Here is a 7,691-nt window from a genome sequence, read left to right as displayed (position 1 = left end):
CTCATGACTTTATCTAAACCTAATTACCTCCCATAGGCCTCAATTCCAAATACCGTCACACAAGGGGTTAGGGCTTCAACATATGAATTTTCAGAGGACATAAATATTCAGTCCATAACACCATTCAAGGAATTGGTTCTCCATCCTGGATGCACATTAATCATCTAGGAACCTTTTTAAAAATATCAATGCCTATATACTAGACCAATTAAATCAGAGTATATGGGGGTAGGGCCCAGTTCTTTATTACAGAATAAAAGAAAGTAGAAAGAGGTAACATTCACGTTTTTTCCTACGTAATGAGCACCTAACTTTCTTAAAATCCTACCAGTCAGCTCAAGGATCCCTGATTTCACCCAATTTTCACTTCATTCCTGGATTTCTCTGTTTTTTCCATATGGGAAGAAAATCAAAAGAGAGACTTCTCTGAGGATTTCTGTGGCTTTTGAAGAAAAGATGTATTTGAGGCATGGTTAACACAGCACTTGCCTTTTCTCAGAGTCATATCAGGTCTGTTATTGCTAGTTTCTGAGACTAATAGAACTTGTTTTAGAGATGTTCTGGTCTGTATTTATTAATTTGATTATTATATATTGACTGTATACCGTGCATCAAGAGCTATGCTAGGCAGGGGGAATTTAAAGGAGAAAACATATACTTTATCCCTAAAGAATTCACTGTCCAAGGTAAGAAACCCATGCAAACAATATGGATAAAATGTGGAAACTTTTATGTAAAAATATTGTGAAAGGCTTTGAGAATATTTATAAGGGAGCATTTAATTATAAACTATTAGGGAAAAATGAAGAAGGAATGCACTATTTGCACTGGGCTTTAAGGACAAGATGATAACAAGGGACGGGAAGTGGATAGAGGGGGTATTTCTGGCAGAGATAGTGGGAACAATGGGCTGGAGGTGGGATGGAATGTCAGGTGTCTCTCAGAGGTAGAGCATTTAAGGAAAATTATAGAAAATGAGAATAACATGGTAATTTCTGGTCAGATTTTAGGGTGGTAGAGATTAGAGGAGGTAGTTTAAAGAGATTGGTAAAACTTTGAAACAGCCACTTTACAGAATGAGAAAGGGAGTTTACCAGGAATAGTTACCATTCCAATTATATTAACTACCATTTATGAGCCCTTACTATGTGCCAGGCACTCTGCTAAATGGAGGATATACATTGATGAACCAAGTAAATATGGTCGCTGACCTCATGGAACTTCTAGTCTAGTGGGGGAGGCAGAAGATAGGCATATTCTAAAAATATGTAATGTTATCATTGGGGTAAATGCTATAAAGAAACAAATGGTACCAGGAGAGAGAATAATAGTTAGGGATTAAGACCAGATTGGAGGAGAGGAATAGCCTGAGACCAAGACTCAAAAGATGAGAAGTAGACCATGACAAGAACAGAGGGGAGAGCTTTTGCTAAAGCCTTGTGGCAGGAAAGAGTTATGCACATTCCAGGAATTGAAAGGAGGCCAGTGGCTGGAGCACAGCAGGAGAGAGTAGCACAAGATGAGAGAAGATGTGGGTAGAGATCAGATCATTCAGGGTTTCTTTTAGGCCCCAGTAAGGAGTCTGAATTATATTTTTATGGCCATGGGAAGTTGTGAGCTGGTTTTAAGCAGGAAAATAACATGACCGGATTGTGTTTTAACATTTCTTCCTTTTTAATTAAAATTTATTGGGGTGACAATGGTTAGTAAAATTACATAGGTTTCAAGTGTACAATTCTGTAATACATCATCTATATATCACCTTGTATGTTCACCACCCAGAGTCAGTTCTCCTTCCATCACCCCATATTTGACCCTGTTTACCCTCATCTACCACCCCTTCCCACTTCCCTTCTAGTACCCACTAAACTCTTGTCTGTGTCTATGAGTTTTTGTTTCTTTATGCTTATCTTGTTTTTTTGTTGCTTTCAGTTTCATCTCTCACATATCAGTGAAATCATGGTTCTCTGACTTTTTCTGTGTGACTTATTTCACTTAGCATAATAATCTCAAGATCCATCCATTTTGTTGCAAATGGCACTATTTCATCTTTTCTTATGCAGAGTAGTATTTGGGTTTTAACATTTTAGTTATTAAATAGAGAGTGGGTTGTATCAGGGCAATCAGAAGGCCTAGGAAAATTTTTAGAGGAATGGTGCTTCTATCAGATGAAATACTGAAGGAAATTAAGAGCAGAGAGTAACTTGGTGAAGACGGTGTGATGTGGGTTTAGGTTTTTGTCGACTTTGGGGTGCTAACACTAGTAATTTCTCCCATGGCTCCAAGATGGACTGAGATAAAGGAGATTTGTTGAGTCAGAATAGAGAACTTCAGTGATTGTGGATAGCTAATGTAAGGATAAGGAAGGTCAGAGAGGTAATGCCAAGACTGGAATACAGAGAAGCCAAGGTACTTTCTTGCCCAGAGCTACTGACACCAGGGGTGTCAGATATCTCACATCATCCTGTCGAAGATGTTCCACAAACTTCTGGACTGGAGCTTAGGAGTGATGTCTGACTGGACCAGTGAGATTAATTTTGTAGCACATAGCAAGGAGTTAATTAACGTTTACTGAATGGATAAGATTGATGTGGTAGTTCTCTATCTAGCAGGGATAGTTGAAGGTACAGAAGTGGATGAAATCACTGAGAGAGAAAAGGAAAAGGGAACCGCCAAGAACAGCCAAGTTCTTATTGAAATCGATCTGATAGAAACTGAGTGGTCTGATCACTAGAAAAATTTGGTTTAGACTCTGGATGATCCTAAAACTGGTATTTTTAATAAGAATGAGAGAATATCTATTAAAGAAAGATGTTTAATTTCTGTCTCTTGTGCCTGAAAATATTTTAAAGACTAGACAGACAGCCTGCTAAATAAGTAGGATCCTAAGCATTTGGTAACATTATTTCAATTAGATTCACACTTTTTTACATAGATCTCATCAGGACTAACCAGGAGTTTTAAAATAAAAGAATATTGAATAAAATAGCATTCAGTCATTAGGAAATTGTCTCCTGTAAAAAAAAAAAAAAGGCTAAATAGGGTCTCCGTAAAGAACTGTAAATAAAGGGGAGTGAAAACAAATTCTTTGCTGATATTTCAGTGGGTTTAATTAAAACGTAGTTATAGGGATGAGCCAACCCATTGCATGTGCGATATGTATCTAATGTATTTAGATTTGGAGTTCTAGCAAACAAATCCAAAAACACTCGAATAGACCAGTTATTCCTCTGCTTTTCTATAGGAGAGACAGTATAACCTAATTATTAAGATTGAGGGCATTAACATTACACAGACCTGGTTTTATTTGATTCTTGCTCAGGCACTCCTAGCCCTGTGACCTTATACAAGTTACTCAATCTCTCTAGGCCTAGTTTTCTCATCAGTGCTACATAGAAAATGAAAGAACCTACTTCAGAGGATTATTGTGAAAATTAAATGAAAAATTAAAGCATTTAGCCTAGTGCTTTAACAGCAATACCTGACACATTTCATTGCAGAAAGACGTAATGGAAACAACCTAATATCTAACACATATTATTTGCCAGCTACTGTGCTTAAGTACTTTAAATACATTATCTCATTTAATCCTTTGAGATAGGTACTATTTCTTATCTGAATTTCACTCATGAGAAAAATGAGGTTGAAGGGATTCCAGTCATTGAGAGCTATACAAATACCTAGTTAGTACAATCACCCACAGGTGTGCACCTGTATTTTGATGCAAATATATGCATGCATACAAATGCAAGGATATTCACATACCCATTGTTTCCAGTCTTGCACTTTCTGGCACTTCTATCCGGAATCCGTGGTGCTGCAATAGCAGAGTAGCCTTAGTGGAAATGGCTTTGCACCGACTCAACCAGCAGATGGGTTTTAATGAAAAGGGTGATGCGTTGCAAAGAGCACAACTCTGTCTCGAGGACCTTGCCCTAGGACCTTGAATTAGTCACTTAACTAAGTCTTTGGGCCACAATTTCCTCATCTGTAAAATGAGGGGGCTGGCTCACTGCTAGAATCCTCTGGATCTAAGCAGGCCTCAAGCCTACCACCTTGTATAGGCAGTTCTATACAAACACTCTCGCCCCCATGGCAACGGCCACTCAGCTCTCAGCAGCACTGGTATGCCGCTCTACTCCAGCCAGCAGTACTATTTCCATCGCAAATTCCTGGGTGAATAGAGGGCTTGAATGGGGGAGGGCTCTGTCAGTCAGAAATCTTAAAGCCCCTGGCTTTAAAAGAAATTCTGGAATAAATTGTCGGTGGGTGGTGTGTCTGTGGGTGTGTTTTTCTGGTGCGCTAAACCATAAAAAACAGCATCAGCATTTTTCACAAAATCACCCTTTTAGCAGGTAGAAGAGCGGTTTTAGCTGAGATGAAATTTAAAGAGTCATTTTGGCACTAAGTGCCGAGTCAATGAGTGGAGGAGCCTGTGGCCCAAGTTCATTAGCATTGGTGAGGATGACAAAGAAACATCATCAGAGGGTGTTTAAATCAACCCGAATTTTTGAGAAGCGATTACAGTATTTATTTCCAAGCTATGTAGACTAGTAAGACTCTCTCACTACGATGGACATTATCAGAGCTCCGTCTTAGAAACACAGAGATTCTGGGGCAAAGAGATGAGGATAAAGGTGTGAGACAAAGAGAACATCTCTTTTCAAAGAAAGCAGGACACGTCCTTGAAAATGCTACCCTATATCTGACCTACTCTTTATTTTCAAGCCTTGTTTTTTGCTGGTAATGGTATGATGACAATGCTGAATTCATGGAGAGGACGAGCTCCTGGTTTTTCCTCCTCCAAGTTGCTTCATTATATTTGAGCCGGGGGAGTAGGAGGGGGCACTATTCATTTATAACTCAGATGTAAATGAAGCGAATGCCAATAAGACACCAAGTTTAAAGAACTGACTTTCTTTTTCCCCTCCGATCTCCCCGGATCAGTGGACGTGCTCACCTCCGCTCCGGGCCAGGTCTATGTCCGGGTTTCCCGTGGTCGCAGGCAAGGCGCCAAGGCAGCAGAAGGAGGGTGAGCGGTCAAGAGACACCACCCCCGCCCCCAACCCCCACCTTGGTAGAGCGGCCTTCGGCTGTTTCCATCTCTGATAGAGAAAAGAAAGGATGCACATCACAGGAGGGAACTTTTCCTATTCAAAAACAAAGAAAAAAGCTTATTTAAGCTGTGAGGGACAATTCATTCCTTATTGTTACTGGACGTGGTAAAACATCTCAACTTCCAAAATATCTATGTGAAACAGGGTTTTCACAACATGGTATGATCCGTGTGACTCAACCAAGAAAAGCAGCTGCCATTATCAGTTGCTCAGAGAGCTGCTGAAGAAATGAAATGCTCTTTGGGATCCAAAGTAGGATACCAAGTTCGTTTTGATGATTGCAGCTCTAAGAAAACAGCAATCAAATACATGACTGATGGAGGTTTATTGAAGCATATTCTGGGAAATCCAAATCTTACCAAGTTCAGTGTCATTATTTTGGATGAAACCCAAGAGAACCCTAACTACAGACATCTTATTTGGTTTATTGAAGAAGCTATGTCAGGAGAAGTCTCCTAACAGGAAGGCTCATTTAAAGGTCATGGTGATGTCAGCAACTACGGACTTAGCCAAGATCTCTGCATTCTTTGGAAATTGTCCAATATTTGATATACCTGGAAGGCTTTATCCAGTCAGAGAAAAATTCTGCAATTTGGTCCACAAGATAGAGAAATACTGCACATAGTCAAGCAATTGTGAAAGTGACCGTGGATATCCATTTGAATGAAATAGCTGGAGACATCTTGGTTCTACTGATTGCTCAGTTTGAAATCGAAAAAATTGTGAGTTACTTTTTCAGATGGCAGAGTCTGTTGATCATATTATGGTGTTCAAGATGCCCCTCTAGATGGCTTGTTAATGTTGCTATGGTATGGATCTATGACAACAGATCAACGGAAGAGAATTTTTTTTGCTCCCTCCACCTGGAATTAGAAAAGGTGTCATCTTCACCAATATTTCTGCAACATATCTGACCGTAGGTGGAATCAGATATGTGGGAGGTGGTGACTTTGTGAAGCACTTAAATCACAATCCCATATTAGGGTTGAACATCCTGGACGTAGTTCTAGTTTCAAAGAGTGAGGCATTACAGTGAAGTGGCTGAGCTGGCGGGACTTGCTCAGGAAAATGCTTTCAGATCCATAGTAAAGATTTTTGGAACCCGTGCATGCCCGATCATGTGATCCCTGAGATTAAGAGAACTAGTTTGACATTTGTAGTTTTGACCTTAAAGTGCTTCGCCATGCACAATGTTATAAGATTTCCCTATTTGGATCCACCTAATGAGGGACTTATCTTGGAAGCGCTTAAACAGCTTTAGCAGTGTAATGCTATTGACAGCAGTGGCCATGTGACCAGACTGGGTTTGTCGTGTTGGGATTCCCTCTCCCTGCACATCTGACATGTGCAGTAATAAAGGCTGCTTCTCTGGACTGTGAAGATCTATTACCTCTAACAGCAGCAATGTTGAAAAACGTCTTCATTAGACTTGTTGATCCAAAGTACCAGAACGGAGCAGAACAGAGACATTGAGAATTGGCAGCTAAAGATGGAGGATTTAATGACCTTGCAACTTTAGCTGTTATCATGGAACTGTGGAAATCAAGTGTAGCTCCAGTTTCATGGTGCCAAAAACTTTGGATTCATTGGAGGTGCTTCTTTTCTGCCTTTTGCTTTGAAGCTCAACTTTGAGCACTAATCGGGAAACTTAGACAAGCAAAGTGGTTTCCTAAGAGAGACTTTTGAAGGCCTCAGCATGAAGTACTATGAAGATGTCTTTGTCCAGGTTGTTTCAAAACTGTAGCTTGAAGATCTGTTGGGAGACTGTTTTGCACAATGGATGGGCATGGAAGCCCAGTTCACATTCATCCTTCCTCAGCTTCATGAAAAGGAAACCAAACTTGAATGGGTAATTTTTCATGAGGTATTATTTACCACCAAAGTCTATGCAAGAATTGTGTGTCCAATCTGTTATGAGTGGGTGAGAGACCTATTACCCAAGTTGCATGAATTTAATGCACACAATTTGAGCACTGTGGCCTAATATGAAGCAAGAGAAGATGCTAGAAGGAGATGGACAAATAAGGAAAATGTAAAGCATCTCAAGGATGGGATATCAAAAGAAGTCCTAAAGAAAATGCAAAGGAGAAATGATGATAAATTCATATCCGATGCAAGTGCTCATTTCCTTGAGAGAAAGCAGCAGAAGTCCCAGGATTACAGTGACACACTGAAGGAAACAGGCTAAGCAGTGACCCCCTTAATTCAGGAAGTGGGAAAAGTGGCCAGGAAATGTGCTTCTACTTTGCCATTCATGTCAGTACCAAGAGGAAGTGGTCAGCAGCTGTCATTAGCATATGAGTTAAAAGCAAATCAAAGCTCAACAATACTAATAAATGGAATTTTCAAAGGAAAGTTTGGATTGCCATAGTCATAGGCAATATTGTATGAAACCAATGAAAGACAGGACACGTGACATTTTTCCTCACTTCAATTTTGCTGGCCTTACCTGGTATCAAATGCTGTCTTTGAGATAGTTTCAAAGGACATTGAATTGTATGTAATCAGTATGTATTCCACTTGCACTGAAGCATTAAAAATTGTTATCCTTAAACCTCTTTAAGGCCTTCTTGT

The 7,691-nt window shown here is 39.8% G+C and overlaps 1 pseudogene across 1 annotated transcript; it reads left to right on the top strand.

Annotated features, from left to right (window-relative positions):
* The first annotated feature begins 4,980 nt into the window (after positions 1-4,980).
* On the top strand, positions 4,981-7,305 carry LOC308488306 (putative ATP-dependent RNA helicase DHX40; annotated as a pseudogene). Its single transcript has one exon. The product of its transcript is annotated as a putative ATP-dependent RNA helicase DHX40 (transcript).
* Positions 7,306-7,691: the final 386 nt, after the last annotated feature.

The sequence above is a fragment of the Rhinolophus hipposideros genome, assembly GCF_964194185.1.
Source record: "Rhinolophus hipposideros genome assembly, chromosome: 20".
Taxonomy (NCBI): Eukaryota; Metazoa; Chordata; class Mammalia; order Chiroptera; family Rhinolophidae; genus Rhinolophus; species Rhinolophus hipposideros.
This window is presented reverse-complemented; position numbering and strand designations above follow the sequence as displayed.